Source organism: Salvelinus sp. IW2-2015, linkage group LG10, assembly GCF_002910315.2.
Source record: "Salvelinus sp. IW2-2015 linkage group LG10, ASM291031v2, whole genome shotgun sequence".
NCBI classification, from domain to species: Eukaryota; Metazoa; Chordata; class Actinopteri; order Salmoniformes; family Salmonidae; genus Salvelinus; species Salvelinus sp. IW2-2015.
This window is the reverse complement of record NC_036850.1, coordinates 6,789,301-6,814,498: the sequence shown is the minus strand read 5'-3', so window position 1 is coordinate 6,814,498 and position 25,198 is coordinate 6,789,301. Positions and strand designations below refer to the sequence as shown.

Sequence of the window (25,198 nt, the reverse complement as noted above, 5' to 3'; positions counted from 1 at the left end):
CTCRAGGAATGCAATTTGGCCCTGGCTTGCAAACTAAATCCTCTGCATCATTTTGTAAATGAATCATTATTCTACCAATTAAAACATATAAATGCAGGCTAATAATACATGTAATAATAGCATATTTGATCTACCCCAATGAAAACTTGGACAGTCAGCATAAATCACATTTCGATAGCCTGGGTAGTGATGAAGGCATCTATCTATTATATCTGCAACAGAAATTAATTTACAAGGATATGTTCGCTGTCACCTGGCTACTGTAGGAAAGTTACAATCTGATGAAACGTGTTCCATAAATTAGCTTTATAGCCTGTATGTGTCATCCTATGAAGTGGATGCTATGTTGCACTCTCACTAGTCTTTCCCTCTCATTTTAGTAGATGTATTTTGCTGTGACGATCACACCGTGCAGCGARGGATGTAGCCTACAGTCAGAGAGAGAAGATTGAACATTGTCTTCGGCAGGTGAAGTTATGTCCAATGGGGTTGCAAGGTAAAAGTGGGAGGCGGGATTGGGTCGGTTCCTTTCCTCCTTGCTTGGCGGAGGTCTCAGAGGAGGAAAATTGTKAACCCCCGATCCCAAATTTATCACATCAAATATTTATGCCTTATCTCACGATCGAATTTAGGGTTTTAGCTGTGACAGAACATTTATATTTGTCGTAGATTTGCGTTATTCCACCAAGTTTTTTTTTTTTTTTTCTCGAAATTTGCCATTATTCCCCTTTTAAGAACAGTATATAGCCTAGTGGTTAGAGCGTTGGGCCAGGAACCGAAAGGTTGCTGGATCAAATCCCCAGGCTGACAAGGTAAAAATCTGTCGTTCTGCCCCTGAGCAAGGCAGATCACTGTTCCCCGGGTGCCGAAGACGTGGATGTCGATTTAAAAAAAAAAWAAWWATGTATTTGACCTTTTATCTAATAACTAGGCAAGTCCGTTAAGAACAAAATCTTATTTTCAATGACGGCCTAGGAACAGTGGGTTAACTCCCTTGTTCAGGGGCAGAACGACAGATTGCTTTACCTTTGTCAGCTCGGGGATTCGATCTTGCAACCTTTCGGTTACTAGTCCAACGCTCTAACCACTAGGCTACCTGCCGATTTAAGGCAGCCCCTGCACCTCTCTGATTCAGAGGTTAAATGTGGAAGACACATTTCAGTTGAATACACTCAGTCGGACAACTGACTAGGTATCTCCCAATCCCTTTTTATATACCAGGAAAGCATACTGCTCTCTGTTACGTTCCCCAGTTTCTGTGTTGTAGTTTGTATTTGAGTGTGTGTGTTTCAGGAGATGGCTTCCTGGAATTTCTCCCCAAGCAGCTGATTGGTCGGCCCCAATTGATAATTGGAGAGCTGACCCCGCCCCCTCGTCAAGATACAGCTGTCTCTAATTACCATTGCCACCTGAAGCTATAAAAGCCAGTGTTCTGTTCAGAAAGAGAGAGATAATAGGCAGGCAGGCAGGCAGGCAGGCAGGCATTGCTGAGAGAGACGGTTGATGGCTGAGTGGTATAGCATGTTGATTGTAAATATGTATTATGTTAGTTGTGGTTGTTGGTAGCAGCAGCTTTGGTATGTTCTGTGTTTGTGCTTTGTCAGAGCTTCTTTAGTGGCCTGAGTTAGTTTTCTCAGTTTTGTTGTGAAGTGGATTGTTTAATATTCTGTTTCATTTGTTCCCAGGGGGGAAGGGGAAGGCACCTAGGGAGTGCTTAGGCAAGAGGCCCGCGGGCATACATATACCCGTAGTATATTCACTGTTTAGGCACACTAGGTAAGACCTGGGCGGACCACCCACTGTATTTTGGTTAGCGCACCAGGCGGTGCTAAGTTAGGTAAGTAGTGGGTAGGCAGGTTAGATAGGAGAGGGGGAGCATTGATATTTACTTTCTTTGCTTTGGTTCCGTCCAGCCCCTTTTCCCCATATTACCGTGTAAGGAAATAAATCCTAGTAAGCGGTCAATTCTGCCTTTTTGTCATCCTTACTCGCACCTACAGTCCATACCTCTTTCGCTTCACGGAGAGTTGAGTTGTAGCAGGGTGTTGCGTTCCCTCTTCACAGAGGCGTGCGTAACACTCTCACAGTGAGTACAGTAGGCTTGGCCATTAGCCAATACATCAACATGTCCTATAAACCAGGTCTGAAGTCTCCTCCAACAGATTAGACTAATAAACCTGTTTGGCTAGAGGTCATACAACCGAAGAGCCATGCTATGCTACTCTACAGATTATACTGTATCACTTGCACAATCTTGAATCTATGATAAACCGATTTTGATCTAGGGGCCAACAAATTACAAGCCATGTTAAGCATACAATGAATACGTTTTCTGTGCTTTTGCTAAACAGTGATCATTGTTATCGTCATCAATTGTCCTGTCTGTGAACAGGCTCTGAGCAGGAACAGCAAGAATCTGTCACCCACTGGCACTATTGTACTATTGACTGGGCCAATAAGGAAACAATGGGAACTCTGTGATAATCGATGTGGACTGTACGGACACAGATATCTCATTGATATCCAGCTACAGTTTCAATACTGTATAACTGTTAGCTAAGTATTTTCTATCTTCAGTTCTACAGCATTGGCCTTACTCAGCTATTGATCATAAGAACATACAGAGGAACCACCTACCTACATGATGATGATGATATTACAACACAAGTCCTCAGACAATCATCTGACCCTCCACCTTTACACGCCACGCTGTTCTTCTCCGCATGCTGTAGCTGGCAGAGATGACAGTACCTTCCCTGCAGGGACACGCATCTCATTCGCACCTCTGTTCAACCCACCAGGTCTCTGCCCCTGTCACAACTACTCCCTGCCACTTCCACAGACTGTGCTCCAATTTCTGTCATTTATTATGACTTGTTTGCTTGTAATTGCTTATAATGCACCTATAAAATGAATGTTATCCACTAGAAGCCTGGATTCACACTGCAGCCTTAACCGGGCAGATAGTGTCTCTTTCAGAGGAGAATAGACCTAGATGTGTGACAGCTGGTCCATGTGCTTAATGTCATACAGCCTTGTAGCCCTGACTCTAGTCGGGGCCTCACAGTAGAATTTGGAACTTGAACTCTTCTGACAATGCTTTCCATTGTTCAACAGAACACTCTCCCGACCACACACAGAGGCTCTGTCCTTCCGTTCTTCAGAGATTATTTGTGCACCTTGTCTCCAGAACATCATGTGCATCGGCATACGGGGAGCTGAACTGCTGATGTTCTCCTGCATTGAGTGCAGAGAGAGGAATCACTGGGGGAGTAGACGGTGTGCTTCCCAAGAGTTGTTTTGGGGGGTGGGGGTTTGGAAACCACTATCCTTCCTGATGTGTGTCCCTCCACTCCTCCCCGTGCTGTGCGTTCTGGCTTATTTGGGAACATCTTGTAGCATTGAGACCAGGGCTGGCTGCATGTCCCACTGGATGACTGTGTTCAGGTGCCAGAGCGCATGTGTCTGCAGACAGCGAGGGGCCTGAGGGGAGAAAGAGGGACCCATCTGAGGACTGACMGAAATAGAGCCAGTTTTATCTTTAGTTCCCTCACTGATGTGACAGATGTGACAAAGCATGCCCATAGCCATTATATCCATCATTCTAGCCACGCAGCAGCCGTATCAACTGTAACCCAACATYGTGGTTTCGCCTAGAAAATGTGTCAGTTGAGCTGCTGACAGGTTACCTTTATGGGCAATTTGACTGGTTTATTACAATGAAATAGTGGGCTATGAAATAAGAGKGAATAWAATTGCTAATGATGACAAAACCATCAATATTTCATGAAATATTTCAGACATGTCCACACATGTTGGCTTTGTGAAGCTCACTACTACCGTKTCACTGTGTTCCGCATCACTAATGCAGGTTGAGCCCTGCTTCAGTATGAAGTCCATCCTCTCCCAGTTTCAGGGGCTGTTGACAGGAACAGGGTCACCCAGCATGGGTTCCTGTCCTCTCCCGACAGGATTTCCTCCGGTACCAACGCAAAGGTCAAAACGTGTCATCGTGAGGCTGTCCGTTTTTACAGCTTTCCCTAACAATGACCCTAGCCTCAGCACTGGCCTTGAGTCTTACACTTCTTGTTTTTGTTAATCATATCGCTATATTCACAGAGATTCTTTAGAAACCCTACCGAAAACGGTGAGTAATTCCGCCCATTGTCAGTAATGATAGGGGTCTGGGGTTAGAGGCACTCTGAGCACTAATTAYATTGATTGAGTTAGGTCATCCCCCACCCTCGTTAGGAAAATATACAGTAGTTGCAGTTTCCTGTACTTCTGTTACTTCCTGTTCTGCTACTAATTAACTGGTTAGTTGATGCAAATCCAAGTTGTGATGTCAGAAGATTGCTTTAGGAAAAGATGCCCCCTGTATTGTATCTAGCATAGATGTTTCCYACTCCGTACCCAACCATCATGGGCTGAGATGTAGAGGGAGGAAGCAGAACAGCCAGTGTTGATGAGGAAGTCAAAAAATGGCAACATCTAGTGGCGTTATTAACAAAGCATCGAGAAACCGCTTTCATGCTAGTGTTGCATCAATGAGCCTCTGCCTAAACAATGTACTTTCCAGACTGAGAAATACATTACATGTATTGGATAATGCAAACTGGACAGCAGAATAATAGCATTAATTTCATCAAATACTTGAGATTATGAATTGTTATRACGCTACGCAGTAAAACATTAAACAAAGTTGCAGCCAATATGGTAATCCATCAGTGTTCAGTGCACATGTGAAGTTATGTGTGTGAGAGAGACCTTCTTTTGGTAGTGAGCAAGTTAGTTTCCTGTCTGTGTAGTATGATACAGCATGCCAACACTACCAGGCCAGACCGATAGAGAGCCTAGAGATAGCAGAGTGGGGATAAAATTAGCTCAAATAAACCCRCGGTGAGTGAGTCTATTTTGGAACCGAATCAATTACCACTTAAAAGTTATGGATTCGTTATGGCTTGTCATCGCTCTGGGAATCATGGGGTTACAKTTTAAGGAAATGTCTTCCAAAGTTTTATTTTAATTTTATTGACTGTCTTGTTCTGTTAGCGCTAATACAATACTGTAGCCTGAAGGAAAAATRGAACCCTATTGGATAGAAATAACTGGTTAGATAACCAGACAGTCTCCAACTCTTCAATCATGTCTCGTCTCTATCTGCCTAGAGCAATATTAGTCAGGGCAGTCCCATGTCTGCTCTTTAAATAGACAGATCATATGGTGGGTGGCCTCACAATGAATCAAAGGTGCTTATAACCGCCTTTCTATTTTATCACTTTTTTTGGTATTTTTATTGCTCATTACTAAAGGTTTCTGTACATGCATGATAAACATACATTGTGTGTCTCATTTTGTAACACCAATCAGATGAATCCTTTCAGTAAGCTTAAGAGATTGTATTAGTTATATAAAACCAATCAAATKAGGGTTTTCATTGTTAAACGAAACCTCATGATGTTTATTTATTTACCTCAACAATTGAGACTGTAACACTTGGGCCTGGTAGAGCTCAGTGCCAAACCCAGGATGGAAAGGAGACTCGCAAAGGACTCTAAATAGGCCAGGCAGGGAGAAATATCATGTTGCCTGTTGAGGAGGTCAGAGTGCTTCGTGGAGCAGGAAAGACCAACACAGTTAGGAGCAGAGGCCTCTACAACACGCCTTCATGCCATCTCCCTGGGGCCATCCGGCTCTTAGGGGCCTCTGTATCTATAATGGACATCAGCAGATGACCTCTCCTTACACCRCTTCTGGCCCCATTCCTCTTGTGTTTCTGTATGAGACACCCTGTGTTTTTCTTGTACAGACCCAGCATCCTCTATCTCAGGGCTCTCYAACCCTGTTCCTGGAGAGCTACCCTCCTGTRGGCTTTCCTTTCAACCCCAGTTGTAACTAACCTGATKTCAGTTTATCAACCAGCTAATTATTAGAATCAGGTGCACTAGATTAGGGTTGGACTGAAAACGTCCAGGACTGTGGYTCTACAGGAACAAGGTTGGGAGAAAGCTGCTCTAGCTATCCCCATCGTCTTCTATCATAGTCCATACAAATAGAAATCCGTAAGGGCTTCATTTTACCACTAGGTGTCATATTTGACTCATGCTTATCTTTACCTAAGCATTAGAATGTGTAATGTTTTGTYTTTGTCGGCCTACGGTATAATACTGAACCAGGAAATACACAGAGCTGTGAAGGTRTTTCCCATCTTTCTATTTTTCTCTACTTTTGCATATTTGTTTTATACTGAATGTTATCAGATGTTCAACCAAAACCTAATATTAGATAAAGGAACCCAAGTGAACAAATAACACAATTACATACTTATTTCATTTATTTCAAAAACAAAGTTCTGCAACACCCAATGCCCCTGTGTGAAAAAGTAATTGCCCCCTTACACTCAATAACTGGTTGTACCACCTTTAGCTGCAATGACTCCAAACGCTTCCTGTAGTTGTTGATCAGTCTCTCACGTCTCTGTGGAGGAATTTTGGCCCACTCTTCCATGCAGAACTGCTTTAACACAGCAACATTTTGTGGGTTTTCAAGCATGAACTGTTCGTTTCAAGTCCTGACACAACATCTSAATTGGGATTAGGTCAGGACTTTGACTAGGCCACATTAGCCTATGTCACAACAGAAATACATGTTGAGTCTTGGTGGATATTAGACTGTAGACAACACATCCCAGCTTGACTGTCTCTGTGACCATCGTACAGGATGCAGTACACGTGTCTTTTTGAATAGCATCACGTGCTTACAGTATATGACCCTCAGATCATACACACAACCGTTGGGGTTGATGTTTGCTTCCTCACAACATAAGCAGATCATGATTGCTAATAGAGAAACATGTTGTTGGTTTCTGAGAATCATTTCAATWCTTTTCCCATGTATGGCCTGAGTGGTAGTGTTTAGTTACAGTAATCRTACAGTGAAACGTTGTGGTTAATGTGTCATAAAGGCCGGCAGGGGTCTTGAAGGACTGYGTTTCCTCTCAACACACTATCTCATCTCAGACAGGAAGTACTGTAGCTACGGATAAACCAACACAACACAAGACTGTGTAAAGCAGACCAAAAAACATTTTAAGACTTATAGCAGGCAGATCAGTYATAACTATGAATGCTGGATATTTCTGCAGACTGACTGCAGTGCAGTAAACAACAGATACTTCCTCCTATAGAACATAATGAAAAGTCAACTTTAATAGTTTCTGTTGGGTGCTTCCCCTGTCATGAGGAACATTGGTGTCTTCTTTTCCTCATAGCATACAATGCTGTTCCCACCTGGGAAAGCTTTTACATGTCTATCATGTGACGTATTGATAAGCTAGGTAATGTTGTTAGGTTGGAATGCAATATCCACATATTAAYGTCTCCTGAAGGATTGTTATTGACTAAATAGTTGTTTAGTTTTTGCATTTTTATAATGCTGCAGACAGTCATTTAGTTGTGTTGTCTTTGAGTTTTAAAGGATATTTCTGCTATTGCTACAGTGTTATGAGGCTAGTGTTAAGGAAATGCCCAATCATTTATTACTCTAGTCTAGGTGCTGTCTGGCAGTAAATATCCTCTTTGGTTTCTCACAGCTGTTTCTATGCCCCCCCACACCCCTCTGTGAGATATGATTTTAACCCCTTGCAGAGTGGAAATCTTTCTGGTAGCAGGAACTGTTACAAGCCTCTTACTCATCAAAGCCCTGGGCCAGGGCACTGTCACAGCTGGTGCGTGTAATCACTGTCCCTTGTAGCAGTGGGAGTCAGGTTAGATCTTCAATCCAATCAGAGCTCACTCTGAAAGGGCAGGCCTGGCATCACCCTTTTCTCTCTCGATCGCTCTCTGAGGCTGGAGGGACTGTAGCAGAGAGGTAGAGACAGAGTTTAGGCTACTGGTGGCTACATTGAAAACGCAGAACTAAGCCTTGCTTTGAAGTTTAAAATTGATGGACCACATAGAATGGCTTCTACATGTGAATGTGAAAAAAGGCATATAAAAATGTATGACTTGGTATGCACTAAGTTATTTATTTTCCAGTTTAAAAAAATACATATTATACACAGTACAACAATAATGGTTCTTTATAATTATTGGGATATCTGCCTACAGTATATCGTCAACACCCTCCCTCCCTCCCCCACCCCGTCTACCCAGGCCTCGGTGGTAGCTACTTGTTTGTGTGGTGAGTCATGCCTACCTACGCCAGCCTCCATCACGCTCTATACAGACCTGGGGTCACCAAGTCTGTTCCTCCTCCGTGTTCAAGGCCGCCTGTGCTGCTGTGAGTGACTCACTGCCTCGCTCCACTCCTTCCATTAAGAAGGTTATGGCCTAAAAACATATATTAGACCCTGGATACGCATTTCAGCAAATTGCAAACTGCAGGTGGAGAGGGGACTGGTTTCGTGTTTCTATGACAACATATTTAAGTGACATCACAGCATCGATCAGACATAGTGGGCTTCTGAAAGACTCCGATCTCCAGTTACAGAAGAATCGGAAGGTGAGAGCATTTGGACAAGGATGTTGTTCTGGAACTTTGTGAAGCCTGAAGCTCCTAGAGTTACAGTGCCTTCAGAAAGTATTCATACTCCTTGACTTTTCCACATTTTGTTGTGTTGCAGCCTGMATTCAGAATGGATTAAATATATATATTTGTTCACCCATCTACACATCATAATGACAAAGTGAAAGTATGTTTTTAGACATTTTTGCAAATGTATTGGAAATGAAATAAATAAATAGTTTTCACACCCCCGAGTCAATACTTTTGTAGAAGCACCTTTGACAGTCWCTTAAGARCTTTCCACACCTAGATTGTGTAACATTTGCCCATTATTCTTTAAAACATTCTTCAAGCTATGTTAAATTGGTTGTTGATCATTTCTAGACAACCACCTTCAGGTCTTGCCATACATTTTCAAGTAGATTTATGTCAAAACTGTAACTCAGCTACTCTGGAACATTCTATAAGGGCACAAGGCGAGACCCAGATGCAGAAACAGGAGGCAGATGGTTAGAGTCCAAGATGTTTATTAACAATCCAAAAGGGGTAGGCAAGAGAATGGTCGTGGACAGGCAAAAGGTCAAAACCGGGAGGACTAGTAGAAGAGAATAGAAAAGTAGGAGCACGGGGGGGAAAAACACACTGGTTGACTTGAAAATACAAGACGAACTGGCACAGAGCGACAGGAAACACAGGGATAAATACACTAGGGAAAATAAGAGACACCTGGAGGGGGTGGAGACAATCACAAGGACAGGTGAAACAGATCAGGGTGTGACACATTCAGTGCCTTCTTGGTAAGCAACTCCAGTGCAGATTTGGCCATGTGTTTTAGGTTATTGTCCTGCTAAAAGGTGAATTCAGCTCCCAGTGTGGTGGAAAGCAGACTGAAGCAGGTTTTCCTCTAGGATTTTGCCTGTCCTTAGCTCCATTCCATTTCTTTTTTATCCTGAAAAACTCTCCTGTTCTTAACAATTACAAGCATACCCATAACATGATCCAGCCACCATTGTGCTTGAAAATATGGAGAGTGTTACTCAGTAATATGTGTTGGATTTGTCCCAAACAACACTTTGTATTCAGGTCAAAAAGTGAATTGCTTTGCCACATTTTTAGCAGTATTCCCTTGTTTCAAACAGGAGGCATGTTTTGGAATATTTTGTACAGGTTTCCTTTTCACTGTCAATTAGGTTAGTATTTTGGAGTAACTACAATGTCAGTTTTCTCCTATCACAGCCATTAAACTCAAACTTTTTTAAAGTCACCATTGGTCTCATGGTGAAATCCCTGAACGGTTTCCTTCCTCTCCAGAAACTGAGTGAGGAAGGACGCCTGTATGTTTGTAGTGGCTGGATGTATTGATACACCATCCAAAGTATAATTAATAACTTCACCATGCACAAAGGGATATTCAGTTTCAGGTTGTTGTTWAAWWWWTTTTTTTTTACCCATCTATCAATAGGTTCCCTTCTTTGGCATTGGAACACCTCCCTGGTCTTTGTGGTTGAATCTGTGTTTGAAATTCACTGCTTGACTGAGGGACCTTACAGCTAATTGTATGTGTAGGGTACAGAGATGAGTTAATCATTTAAAAAAATCATGTTAAACACTATTGCACACAGAGTGAGTCCATGCAACGTATTATGTGATTTGTTAAGCACATATTTACTCCTGAATATATTTATCCTTGCCATAACAAAGGGGTTGAATAATGACTGACTCAAGACATTTTAGCTTTTTATTTGTAAAAAAAAAAAAAGATTCCCACTTTGACATTATGGGGTAATATGTTTAGGCCATTGAAATCAATTTTAAATTCAAGCTGTAACACAACAAAATGTGGAAAAAGTCAAGGGTTGTGAATACTTTCTGAAGGCACTGTATAGAATCTTCTCTAGAAGTTTAATATCTCCCCTTTTCTAGAAACCTCTTTGTTGAGTAACTCTTTGAAGGAGACTGTGGGCATCTCCTTGGGAGTCATAGGATGCATCAGCTCCATAGTGACCTTCATAGTAGCCTCTGCTTTGCCCATGTGTAGAGTGACTGCCTTCATCTGGGCGGGACCTGTGGATGAGCTGATTGCTCATTGGACAGTGTAAGTTCTACGACCCCTCCTTCCCCAGGACCTGCAGGCCGCCAGAGCCATGACCATCATCGGCATCATCTTGGGGGTTCTGGGGGTGATGGTCTCCATCATCGGAGCCAAGTGCACCAACTGCATCACAGAGGAACCATCTAAGGCCAAGTTGATAATAATCAATGGAATATTCTTCATCCTGGCCAGGGTACTCATCATCATCAGTGTCTCCTTGACAGCTAGCTACACCATCTCGATGAGAACTGTTCTCGATGAAAACTGACAGCTGATGACCTCACTCCACTTCAGCTGGGGGAGTGGGGGGGGGGGTCCCAGCTCCTGATCGGAGGGCCCATACTGTCCAGCTTGTACCCCACTAGTTAGATTATCCACCAGAATGATGACAGTCTCCCTAATGTCCTATGCCATCTATTTCGTTGTTTCTTATGGACCCTCCAGTGGGGTCATATGGGCCCTGGAGATGATCACCTACATATCAACCATCCTGGGAGCTTTGGGATCGATGGGGGGCCATCTTTGGTCCAAGTGCACCAAATGCATCAAGAGTAACTGGTCCAGGGCCAAGGTGATGTTCATCATTGGAATATTCTTCATCCTGGCTGGTATCCTCCCGCTCACCATTGTCTTCGTGGTTGCCCATTACTTGATACCGAATATCCCCAAATACCAGCTGGGTCTTTTGGCTGAATTCAGTCAGTGCATCGCCTCCATACTCTGCAGCTGCATCTTCAAGAGGAACAAGCCAGACTCGACAACGATTCAATCAACCTCCAGCTAACAGTTCTGTCCAGAGACTGTACTTTCTTGTCATGAGACCCTATAATTGTGATTCTATAATGTAATTCTATGATGAAAACAACCTCTATCCTATCTGTTCAATGTTGACCAATCTGAAACGACCAGATAAGTGTGTAAGCAACACAGTGTTCATTTCTTGCACCAACACTCGCACTTGTCTTTTCTTACTAGCAGTGACTTTGCTGATTTAGTCATTTTTCCTGAATTAAGTAGCTATGAAATGTGGTGTCTCACCTTGCTTAAAGGACAGTTCCGCCACTTTTCAACCTCGTATTCATCATCTCCAGCACCATACCAGTGTCTACATACGTGAAAACAGCACGTTTCTATGATCTGTGGTTAAAAAGACGAGAAGAAAAGTCCTAAAAAATGCTTCTCTCTGACATAACAGGGTACGATTCAAAGTTTTTTTTTAAACTGTGATTTACAAAACCTGCAACAAGTTTCTAGCAAGAGGGAGGGTATTTTCTTGCTCCCCATGATACCATGTCATCGTGTATAACTCTATAAATGTATATATCTTTTCTACAAAATGTAGAAATGCGCTGTTTTTACAAATGTAGACAATGGAATTGTGCTGGAGTAATGAAAATGAGATTGAAAAGTGGTGGAGTTGTGCACTAACTGGAGGAATGCACTAACTGTAAGTCGCTCTGGATAAGAGTGTTTGCTAAATGACTAATATGCTGTTTTATTTCCCTATTCTCACTTAAAATTAAAGTCCTCATCCTTAATATTGCACTGCTACCATCTTGTCTTGCTTCCTCACCGAATCCACCACTACAAGAGTACCCCATCACAAAACGTTCTCCTTTGACGTTTGTGTTTCTTCCTGTGTGAGAACACAAGACACCTGGATATCTGTTAAATCTTATGACTTGTATTAGTGACAGTATCTTCCTAGCTTCTCCTTATTTAGCACAGTGCACACCCCACCACAGCAATGCAGGTGTCAGCTTCAACAAGCCTCTCACTAAAGGTTACAGGAAGAGGGCATGCAATAGGACATGAAACGATCACTTTTGATTTCCAGTAAATGAACTCAATACAGCATAGTAGAGTATGTATTCCTCCATTCGCCCACAGTGCAGCCGAGCCGTGTTTGATATGGAGAAGGTGTTGCAGTTCAGCTGTTTGTGGCCTTGTGCTCTAAAGCAGTGGAGGCTGAACGTCCTTCCTGGCTGTCAGAATCAGGGCTGTCAAGGGTGCAGTCTGAGTGTGTGTGTGTGTGTGGTCAGCCCACACGGCGCTACACTGTTGTACGGTCTTACTCATCAGCCATAACAGCTCTGGTCGCACAGAGCAGGCATATGAAACTGAGTGTCAGTTTACCGGAGCTGAGGCATGAGTTGGTCGAGTGATCTCGCTCCTCGTGGCCGATGTGAGCAAAACGTTTAAACAGGTTAACGATCAGACTGAATACCAGGGCGTGTTCTCAAAGCATGCGCAGACCAGCTGGCAAGTGTCTAAACAGATATTTTCAATCTATCCTTGTCCCAGTCTGTAATCTCAACATGTTTCAAGATGACCACCATTGTCCCTGTTCCCAATAGCTCCAAGTTAACCTGCCTAAATGACTATTGCCCTGTATCACTCACATCTGTAATTATAAAGTGCTTTGAAAGGCTGGTCATGACACACATCAACACCATCATCTCAGACACCCTATAGACCCACTCTCATTCACATACCATCCCAACAGATCCACAGATGACGCAATCTCAATTGCACTTCACACTGCCCTCTCCCACCTGGACAAGAGGGGAAATAACTGTAAGAATGCTATTCATAGACTACAGCTCAGCATTTAACACCATAGTCCCCTCCAAGCTCATCACCAAGCTAGTTGACCCTGGAACTGAACCCCTCGCTCTGCAACTGGATCCTGGACTTCCTGACGGGCCGGCCCCAGGTGGTGAGGGAAGGCAACAACACATCCGCCACACTGACCCTCAGCACGGAGGCCACTCAGGGGTGTGTGCTTAGTCCCCTCCTGTACTCCTTGTTCACCCACGACTGTGTGGCCACGCACTACTCCAACACCATCATCAAGTTTGCTGGCGACACGACAGTGGTAGGCCTGATCACCGACAACGATGAGTCTGCTTACAGGGAGGAGATCAGACTTAGCAGTGTGGTGCCAGGACAACAACCTCTCCCTCAACGCCAGTAAGACCAAGGAGCTGATAATGGAGCGGGTGCTGTTGTGGAGTGAGTCGAGAGTTTCTTGGCGTCCACATCATTTAGGACTTATCATGGTCCACACACACCCGCGCTGTCGTGAAAAAGGCACGGCAGCGTCCCTTCCCCCTCAGGAGGCTGAAAATATTTGGCATGGGCCCTCGGGATCCTCAAAACGTTATACAGCTGCACCATCGAGAGCATCTCGACCGGTTTGAGTGTGTTAAGAACTGCAACGCTGCTGGGGTTTTCCTCGTTGAACAGTTTCCCGTGTGTATCAAGAATGGTCCACCACCCAAAGGACCTCCTGCCAACTTCATACAACTGTGGGAAGCATTGGAGTCAACATGGGCCAGCACCGTTGTGGAACACTTTCGACACCTTGTAGTTCGTACCCCGACAAATTGAGGGTGTTCTGAGGGCAAAAAGTGGTGCAAGTCAATATTAGGAAGGTGTTCTTAATGATATGTACACAGTGTATTTATCTGATTTTTAGGTATTCCTATTGGTTGGTTAAATTTACATATCATTAGGGTGTTATTGGTCATGCTTGCAGATAGGGGGAGATTGCGAACGTCAATTCTTCCCAGCCTGATATTGTTATGCAAGCGGTAGGTCACGTTCCGAAATACAACTGCACATGGGGACAAAGATCGTACTTGTTGGAGAATTGTCCTCTGGTCTGATKAAACAAAAATAGAACTGTTTGGCCATAATGACCATCATTATGTTTGGAGGACAAAGGGGGAGGCTTGCAAGCCGAAGAACACCATCCCAACCGTGAAGCACGGGGGTGGCAGCATCATGTCGTGGGGGTGCTTTGCTGCAGGAGGGACTGGTGCACTTCACAAAATAGATGGCATCATGAGGATGGGAAAGGAATGTGGATATATTGAAGCAACATCTCAAGACATCAGTCAGGAAGTTAAAGCTTGGTCGCAAATGGGTCTTCCAAATGGACAATGACCTCAAGCATACTTCCAAAGTTGTGGCAAAATGGCCTAAGGACAACAAAGTCAAGGTATTGGAGTGGCCATCACAAAGCCCTGACCTCAATCCTATAGAACATTTGTGGGCAGAACTGAAAAAGCATGTGCGAGCAAGGAGGCCTACAAGCCTGACTCAGTTACACCAGCTCTGTCAGGAGGAATGGGCCAAAATTCACCCAATTATTGTGGAAGGCTATCCAAAACGTTTGACCCAAGTTAAAACATTTAAAGGCAGTGCTTCYAAATATTAATTGAGAGTATGTAAACTTCTGACACACTGGGAATGTGATGAAAGAAATAACATCTGAAATAAATCATTCTCTATACTATTATTCTGRCATTTCACATTCTTATAATAAAGTGGTGATCCTAACTGACCAAAGACAGGGAATTTTTACTAGGATTAAATGTCAGGAATTATGTAAATATATTTGGCTAAGGTGTATGTAAACTTCCAACGTCAAGTGTGTGTGTGTGTGTGTATATATATATACTCTCGCACACTACATTAACACTCCCACACAAAACGGACACATACACTACATACGCAAACACACATAACACACACACATACATATTAGACACACACGCACTCACACACACTCATTTGATTTTATTCCTCTTGTTACTATTTTAAACTCTGAACTTCACGGTAAAGMCTACACCAGTTGTATTCGGCGCATGTGACAAATAAAATGTGTGTTGATGTGTGTGAGACAATCTTGCCTGTGGGTCAGTTAAGGGAACAAGGGACACTCCAACGTGGAGAGAAGGACATCTGTGTAGCATTAAAGTCAGGTGGCACGCAACTCCTTTTTATAGTAGTTTCTATTTATTTTAATACCTTTGGAACACTGGGACATTAATATCACTGAACAGACAGTACTTGCCAAAGCTAGACCTCAAAAACATGTTGGTTTGATTTGGAAATGTTGGTCAGTAATTTGGTTCTGATGAGCATAGCATTGTTGTCTTGACTATTACAGTATATCTGATATCGCTGTGGATTTGAGCAAGTGCATTAGAGAGATTAAATCMATTTGAATTCAATGCCATTTTTGATTTAAACAAAACTTTCCATACATGTTTGCCCATGGAAAAMGTTGTCAGAAAGTTACTTTTTGGACCTGAATKCCAAAACATTCAGGAGAAATTTCAACCATTTTGCATTTTATTTTATTTTTTATTTAACCTTTATTTAACTAGGAAAGTCAGTTAAGAACAAATTCTTATTTACAATGACGCCTACCCCGGCCAAACCCGAACGACGCTGGGCCAATTGTGCGCCGCCCTATGGGACTCCTAATCACAGCCGGTTGTGATACAGCCTGGAATCGAACCAGGGTCTGTACTGACACCTCTAGCACTGAGATGCAGTGCCTTAGACCGCTGCGCCACTCRGGAGCCCAGTGCWTCCCCCACTCTACCATGAGACTCCATGTCTTCATCACTGGAAAAGATAAACGKTTGAGTTCGATACCATTTAAACGGTTACAAACAGTGCTGCCAAACAATTATTATTTATTGGGGGAAAAAACATTTGGAATAAAAATGGTCGGTGTTAAAGGTAAACGCCTATTATTTTTCTTTACGTATGTTGTAACTTAGACCCTATTTCACATCATCTGAGGTTTTTGTGTTGTACCTGCCATCGGTTGAGACATAACATGCTCCTGAATACAGGGTGGGTGTCATTTCAGCCATAGAAATATAATTAAAAGAATCAAGCTATCGATTGAGACAACGGCAATTTAGCTGGTACACCATTGACATTTTAATTGGATTTAAATTGTAACTTATATTTACTACCACAAAGATGACCGCCGGTCCACCCACTGTTGAATGTCAACTTAAATGATCATGTCTATTCTATTATCTATATTTCTATGATTTCAATAGGTTTCCTATGGAGGATTGAMGGTATATTTTAAAACACCTCTTGGTAGTACCATTTGTATAGGGCAAAGGATTATGGCCCAGGCAAGGCTTCTGATCTGATCCTGGATCAAAGGGTCACTGGTCCAGTCTGGTGGTACCATTTGAAAGTTGAAATTTAAAATGTTATTCCCATTTTAGTACATTTATCAGCCAAAACATGACACCCACCCTGTATTCAAGAGCATGTTGTGTCTCAACCGATGGAGGTCACAACACAAAAAACCTAAGATGATGTTWAACAGGGTCTAAGCTACAACATATGTGAATATTTTTAAAAAATCTGATTTTTTAAAATTTATTTTGATAATCAAAGTTTAAAAATTACAATTTGTGTAAAAAACGTTTTCCCAGAAATTATAAAGTAGTTTGACAACCCTGTATGTAAGCTTTTAGATTAAATCAATTTCAACTGTTTCTCTTTTCCAGTGATGAATACATGGTTGTCTCATGGTATGGTGGGGTATGCAAAATGGGTCAGCTTTGAGCTCCTTTATCTCTTGTGGTTCATAAGGATAGCGTAGCTAACAAATTGTCAGCCAACATAAGGTGTAACTTAACTTATTTGAAAAGTCATTACTATATTACATTGTTCAACATTTTCTTAACATTTGTCATTAGTTAGTTCAATTCATTTGTATTCGCTTTCGTCGGCTGCTTATTTTCTGCCATTTTCTTCAAATCTGAAAACGTTGTGAAGCCACGCCCATTTTCTGAAGAATTACATTATGGGCCCTAAAAGTACGGAAATAGTGTCCTCTGCGTGTATACTTTGTGTTTTGGCGAGTTTAGTACGACATCCGGGAACTTTTGGCACACTAATTATATCCATACTATGACCAATAAGCGTACTATATACTCAATTCACGTCATAAGTAGTACGGTTACTATGAGTATTCGAACACAGCTATAGTCTTTCATGTGCCAGCTAATACAGTGTGTTAAAGAGCCACTGAACACGCCAATTGGCACTTGTGTTTATCCTGTTGCTCATTAGAAAAATGTGATTTCAGTCCGCATTTGGTAAATTATCTTTGTCCCACATGAGACGCTGCAGCCAATTTTACTTCTTCAAAATCCCCAGAATGAATCTAAGATAACTCAAGAAATCTGTACTTCATTTTGACTCTTTTGCCAAGGATGCTTTAGTTGTGCAATTTTACATCTAACTAAGGTGTTTGGTGCAGTATTTCTCAACATTTTATTTTTGCGATGTGTTGTCTTTATGTAAACAATGTCTCACTGTCATAGCTATTGGATAGAGAGGAATCACCGCCACTGTTCACCCCATGTTAGTGGGCAAATTGACATCATCAAATCAGAACCCAACCTTCATTTACCCGTTGTCACGCACAGATTCTCCAAACTCACTTTTAGATGAGACTTTATGACAAATTATCCCATTTACACTTTGTAAATCAATTTTGTCGCTAGAATAACTGTTTCTGACTCATCGATGCCACAGGCTGTTTTTAAAGGCAGTCGCTCTTTTAAAGCAACATCAAAACCAGTGTGTGTCTGTGCATTCAGTTTACGTATGTATGAGAGAGCATTAACACTCAAGTAAACGGCTCATCAAGGAACCGTGAACTCTATTACCAGAGTTATTTTAGTGCAACCGTTCACCCCCCCAGCCCGCCTCTGACACTCCCCCTCCAACAAGTCTGCCTCGGCTGCCTGGCTGTGACACACATTCTCCCTCCACATGAACCGCTCTGTTGTTGCTCTCTCTCTCTCGCTCTCTCTCTCGCTCGGGCCACACATGGACTAAAAGTTAGACAGACAAGCTGAGGAAAGGCGTGGATGGTTATTTACCTGCTTCCATCAGGTTGTATTTTGAATCATGACTATTTAATTGACTTGTGTATACTGTGGTCTTGCCAAATGTGATGTTGTTATTGCTTATACTCTTTCTAATGCAGTGCTGTATCTTTTTGTCCCTTGAGGGCTTCAGTTGGTGTGGATATAGTGTATCAGTGTACAGTGTGATCTGCTGTTTGATTTTCCACAGGAGGCTGTACGCTGCCAGAGAAGGGTTTGTTGATAGAACAGAGGCATTGTGGTGGAAAAAACAACAAGTGTTTGGATAAATGATAAAGCTGGTCTGATTGTGCTCTTTGAAGGGTGTCACTCACTCTGTCACTCTTGAATGTTTTGGGAGGTTCTCTACAATACACATTGATTCTCATGTATTTTCTGAGAACAGCTTAGGAAGTACAGCCAGAGTAGGAACAGCTGTTGCGTATACTGGTCCATAGTCTAAGGCTGAGATTGTCAGTCGTAACATTCCGTTGTTCCTTTTCTTTGTGAGTTGTAGGTGAGAAGACGTGTACAGACCTGTTTTTGTACGGTGGTATATTTGAAAAAAGACATATTGAAATGGCTTAATTTACTCTGAATAAAATGACACTGTACTCAGAGGAAAAATGCATTTGGTTCGTTTTGAACTGTAYACCCTGTCAAGACAGAGGGGTTTTGTGCATTACACAAACCATATCTGTTTTTCATGAAGTGAGTTCACMAAAAATGACCAACCGTAAAGTTGKTTGCCAACCATTTGCAGTCAAAGGAAACTAACTATATCTGGTTGTACTGTGCTGAAGTAGATCTTGCTTTCTCTGAAAGATGGACWGTATTAGGCGAGAGATCTGTTGTACCTTTTCCCAGGAGCCCCTAGCAGTTTGGCTGTGTAGGGTTCGATGACAGACAGACAGAGACAACTTTGGACTTGCAGTGGCATTGTTTTCCCACACTGATCGACAGACCAGGGGGCATTATCACTCGGTCCGCCTCTCCTTGTTCCGCCTCTACAGTTCATATTACATTTCAGAGCATGGTAATCTGTGGAAATACCAGACTCCGTATGTACTAGGTGTGGTATCTGACACAAATCAACTGTCATCCATGTGCAGCAACAGATGTTTGGTGACTGTTTCCAAGAATGACAGGGGCTGGTCTCAGACATGCACAATGGGCCTGTCGGGGAACAGTTGTACCTCATGATACTCATTTTAGGGTTACGCTATAAGGTATGCGTGTAATGTAGGCTAACCTAGAACAGCTGTAGAGTAGTGTACACAATTTTGGGGAMATTTCTTTAAAAAATAGTATTGTAGATGAGATGCAACAAAGTGATGTGAAATAACTTGCTGATAGATTACAATCCAATTAGGGTAATCATGTGGAAAATTGAAATTACTCAATGTTCTTTTGACTAATTGTGCATTTGTATGGGCATTGAGGAAGGTGGGAAAGATCAGTATTTTAGAACTGCAGCCTACAGTAGTTGTTAAAGAGTAGAAGAGAGTCAGTGTAATGATATCATGGCTATGTTCATCAAGCATACAGGTACATAGGAAAACATCAAAAAACAGTACCAGACAAAGGTTTGGACACACCTACTCATTYCAGGGTTTTTCTTTATTTGTACTATTTTTGAGATTGTAGAATAATAGTGAAGACATCAAAACTATGAAATAACACATATGGAATCATGTGGTACACTTTTTTGGTTAACAAATCAAAATGAAGTTTATATTTGAGATTCTTCAAAGTAGCCACCCTTTGCCTTGATGACAGCTTTGCACAGTCTTGGCATTCTCCGAACCAGCGTCATGAGGTAGTCACCAGGAATGCATTTCAATTAACAGGTGTGCCTTCTTAAAAGTTAATTTGTGGAATTTCTTTCCTTCTTAATGCATTTGAGCCAGTCAGTTGTTGTGACAAGGTAGGGGTGGTATACAGAAGATAGCCCTATTTGGTAAAAGACCAAGTCCATATTATGGCAAGAACAGCTTAAAAGGAAAGAGAAATGACAGGCCATCATTACTTTAAGACATGAAGGTCAGTCAATCCAGAACATTTTAAGAACTTTGAACGTTTCTTCAAGTGCAGTCACAAAACCCATCAAGCGCTATGATGAAACTGGCTCTCATGAGGACCACCACAGGAAAGGAAGACCCAGAGTTACCACTGCTGCAGAGGATAAGTTTATTAGAGTTACCAACCTAAGAAATTGCAGCCTAAATAAATGCTTCACAGAGTTCAAGTAGACGCATCTCAACATCAACTGTTCAGAGGAGACTGCGTGAATCAGACCTTCATGGTCGAATTGCTGCAAAGAAACCACTACTAAAGGACACCAATAATAAGAAGAGACTTGCTTGGACCAAGAAACACGAGCAATGGACATTAGACCCGGTGGGAAAGTCTTTCCTTTTGGTCTGATGAGTCCAAATTTGAGATTTTTGATTCCGAATGCCGTGTATTTGTGAGATCAGAGTAAGGTGACGGATGATCTCCGCATGTGTGGTTTCCACCGTGAAGCATGGAGGAGGAGGTGTGGGGGTGCGTTGCGGGGACAATGTCTGTGATTTATTTTGAATTCAGTTACACTTAACCAGCATGGCTCACCACAAATTCTGCAGCGATACGACATCCCATCTGGTTTGCGTTTAGTGGAACTATTTTCATTTGTTTCAACAGACAATGACCCGACACACCTCCAGGCTGTGTAAGGGCTTTTGACCAAGAAGGAGAGTGATGGAGTGCTGCATCAGATGACCTGGCAACCTACTACCCAACCTCAACCACAATTGCATGATTTGGGATGAGTTGGACCCGCAGAGTGAAGATAAAGCAGTCAGCAAGTGCTCAGCATATGTGGGAACTCTTCAAGACTGTTGGAAAAGCATTCTCTCATGAAGCTGGTTGAGAGAATGCAAAGAGTGTGCAAAGTTGTCAAGGCAAATGGTGGCTACTTTTTGAAGAATCTAATATATCTAAAATATACTAGATTACTAGTGTGTTATTTTTATTAGTATTGATGTCTTCCCTATTATTCTACAATGTAGAAAATAGTAAAATAAGAAAATCCTTGAAAGATTAGGTATGGCCAAACTTTTGACTGGTACTGTATATATACACACATCAGTACATGTACAATTGAGTCGGAAGTTTACATACACCTTAGCAAATACATTTAAACTCAGTTTTTCACATTCCTGACATTTATCCTAGTAAATCATTCCCTATCTTAGGTCATGTTAGGATCACCAACTTTATTTTAAGAATGTGAAATGTCAGATAATAGCGAGAGTGATTTTTTCAGCTTTTATTTATTTGTCACATTCCCAGTGGGTCAGAAGTTTACATACACTGAATTAGTATTGGGTAGCATTGCCTTTAAATTGTTGAACTTGGGTCAAACGTTTCGGGTAGCCTTCCACAAGCTTCCCACAATAAGTTGGGTGAATTTTGGCCCATTCCTCCTGATAGASCTGGTGTAACTGAGTCAAGTTTGTAAGGCCTCCTTGCTCGCACACGCTTTTTCAGTTCTGACCACACATTTTTCTATGGGATTGAGGGCTTTGTGATTGCCACTCCAACACCTTGACTTTGTTGTCCTTAAGCCATTTTGCCACAACTTTGGAAGTATGCTTGGGGTCATTGTCCATTTGGAAGACCCATTTGCGGCCAAGCTTTAACTTCCTGACTGATGTCTTGAGATGCTGCTTCAATGTATCCACATACCTTTCCCATCCTCATGATGCCATCTATTTTGTGAAGTGCACCAGTCCCTCCTGCAGCAAAGCACCCCCACAACATGATGCTGCCACCCCCGTGCTTCACGGTTGGGATGGTGTTCTTCGGCTTGCAAGCATACCCCCTTTTTCCTTTTTCCAAACATAATGATGGTCATTATGGCCAAACAGTTCTATTTTTGTTTCATCAGAMCAGAGGACAATTCTCCAAAAGGTACGATCTTTGTCCCCATGTGCAGTTGTATTTCAGAAGGTGACCTACCGCTTGCATAACAATATCAGGCTGGGAAGAATTGACGTTCGCAATCTCCCCCTATCTGCAAGCATGACCAATAACACCTTAATGATATGTAAATTTAACCAACCAATAGGAATACCTAAAAATCAGATAAATACACMGAGTGTACATATCATTAAGAACACCTTCCTAATATTGACTTGCACCACTTTTTGCCCTCAGAACACCCTCAATTTGTCGGGGTATGAACTACAAAGTGTCGAAAGTGTTCCACAATGGTGCTGGCCCATGTTGACTCCAATGCTTCCCACAGTTGTATGAAGTTGGCAGGAGGTCCTTTGGGTGGTGGACCATTCTTGATACACACGGGGAAACTGTTCAACGAGGAAAACCCCAGCAGCGTTGCAGTTCTTGACACACTCAAACCGGTGCGCCTGGCACCTACTACCATACCCCGTTCAAAGGCACTTAAATCTTTTGTCTTCCCCGTTTTCCCTCTGAATGACACACATACACAATCCATGTCTCAGTTGTCTCAAGGCTTAAAACCCCTTCTCTCTACACTGATTGAAGTGGGTTTAACAAGTGACATCAATAAGGGATCGTAGCTTTCACCTGGTCAGTCTAGGTCATGGAAAAAGCAGGAGTTCCTAATGTTTWGGCCACTCAGTGTATAGGCATACACTGACTGACTACTAAACTGGAGATAGGGGGATAACAATCAAATTGTGGTGAACAATAACCATCACTGATACTGCTGTTTTAGTGCTGCCTTGAGCCATTGATCAGAGTTCAGCCCTGTGTTATCCTGCCCTTTGTTGTCCTGTGCTGAGYGACACCACAGTATAGGGGAAAGAATTATGGACCAGGCCAGGCTTCTACTCTTATCCTGGACCGATGGGTCACTGGTCCAGTCTGTCTCCCCATTCTGTCTAGTCTGTGAGAAACCTCAGTTGCCCTCTGCTACAGATGAGCAGTTGAAATTTCCCTCCATAAATTACAGTAGCCGGTGCTATTCGCCATGCTAGCTATGTTGACATGGCTGTGGAAATAGTGTGCTCTCTGAGCTCCCATCAGGCTGTGCCAGCTAGCCAGGCTGTTCCAGTGCCTCCCTCCCTGTAGTGTTGTGCTGAAGCTCAATGAATGGATGTTTATGTCAAGGGAGGGAGAGAGGAGACAGACCTATATAGGGATGGAGAGAGGAGACATGTAGAGCACAGAGCACTATGTTTGTGAAATCAGCCTACGGTGCGTCATTTCTGCAATCTGAATTATTCCTCTCCATATCTGTCAACAGACCTTCAGGCAATATTTCAGTTCACTGCACATCCATTATGTAAGGGTAGCTTAGTTATTTGACACTGTCCTAGAGGACGACCTAGCCTGGGAGAGTTAACGCAGTCTAGATCAGGCATTTTCTCAGGGGCTTTTCTAGGACACGTCCATGTCTCCCTATCCACARGGGGATTTATCATCAAGACAAGTGCCCTCAGCGCATCTAAGGGAGATGTATCCATAGACATGCCAAGAGGGTGACATTTTACTTTTGATTACAGTGGGAGGAAAAGTATACATTTAAGGTCGTGCTGTGAGCTCCATTATCCTCGTAACATTGGAGTGTTTACCAAACCGAGGGCAGCAGCATGAAGGCCTCATTCTTGACAGTCCCTATTATCACGCACTATGCGACGCTGGAGGACAAGAGCTCCATGGCTATTTTTTTTCCTACTGACCTTTGTACGTTTTACATGTAAATATTTAATTGAATAAGTTAGTTATGGTGATATTTTCCAGTGGTGGTATTTGCTGGCTGTAACCCCCCCCCCCCACCACTTCTCTTTTTCCATGGAGGATGAAACCGAATAACAGCTCAACTGTTTTTCTCTGCTGTCGCGTCAACTTCTCCGCTGAAAGGAAAGTCAATAATCTACTAATTACTAAGAGTAAGACATTCTGACTCAACGTTGGGCTCACAGCAGAGTGACTTCATTTGCAGGTTGAATTGAGGTTTGTCTGTCAAAACAGTGCCTTAAGGCTGGGCTCGAGGCCTAAGGTCCATAACTCAGAATGGAAACAAAAACAGTCCTCTGTTTCTCAGGTCCGCTGGTAAACACACTGTAACCTAATTTATTTTTTTACTGACACTCCCTCTCGACTCCATTCTCTCACACCATACTGTCAACATGGCTCAGGCTCACACTGAGCACAGCTCGCATACCGCACTGTACTGCTTCTTTGCAGGGACGTTTGAAAGCTACCACAGTGAGAGTGACTTAATTTTTTTTCTTTTTCTTGCATCTTTGGTTAATCCGTTTTGTGACATATTTAAACGTTAGAAAGGAGCGTCTTCATGGAAACAACATATTTTTTCCCCCTGAAGATTTCAGTGCACTTACGATACAGTTCACATTTAGGCTGCTTCTATCTGAGGGTACCTTGAATGGATTATTGTACATTTGTTTGTAACCGATTTGGTGATTTAACTCCTGCATTTGTTGAACCGTAATGGGGCAACTAATCACTTTCAGCTGCTTTGGGTGATCGGGTAAATCCTAAGGCTATAGGCATGTGCAATGTATCACAGCAGCAGTCTTAACAAGACCCATTCAAATCTCCCTCAGTTCAAATAACATCACTCTACTGAGGGTCATAACAAAGCCATAACATTTACAGTACAACTGTAGATGTGATTMCACTCGTTTCTGGCCACACAGGTAGTCCCCCTAGATGGTTTGAGGCATGAAATCTGGTACTGTCGATCTCATTTACATTCGCCCCTGCGGTATTAATGCATTTAACAGACCAGGATGTCCAGATCGATCAGGAGCCGGAGCAGTGGGGGCACACACTTGGCCTGATGCCCATCCCTAACCCAGGCACATTGACCTGGATGATGGCTCCATGATACCGG

At 42.6% G+C, this 25,198-nt stretch overlaps 1 protein-coding gene across 7 annotated transcripts in view; it reads left to right on the top strand.

Moving 5' to 3' along the window:
* Positions 1–25,198, top strand: part of LOC111969219 (diacylglycerol kinase zeta-like) — a 133,249-nt gene that overhangs the window by 43,792 nt on the left and 64,259 nt on the right. For 5 of the 7 annotated variants that reach the window (XM_070445358.1, XM_070445357.1, XM_070445355.1 and 2 more), the window contains exon 1: positions 18,210–18,334. The exons of the other annotated variants lie outside the window; for them this stretch is intronic. The gene's annotated coding sequence lies outside the window, so the exon portion shown is untranslated. Of the gene's footprint in view, positions 1–18,209; positions 18,335–25,198 lie in introns of those variants that run through there. 7 annotated transcript variants of the gene reach the window in all.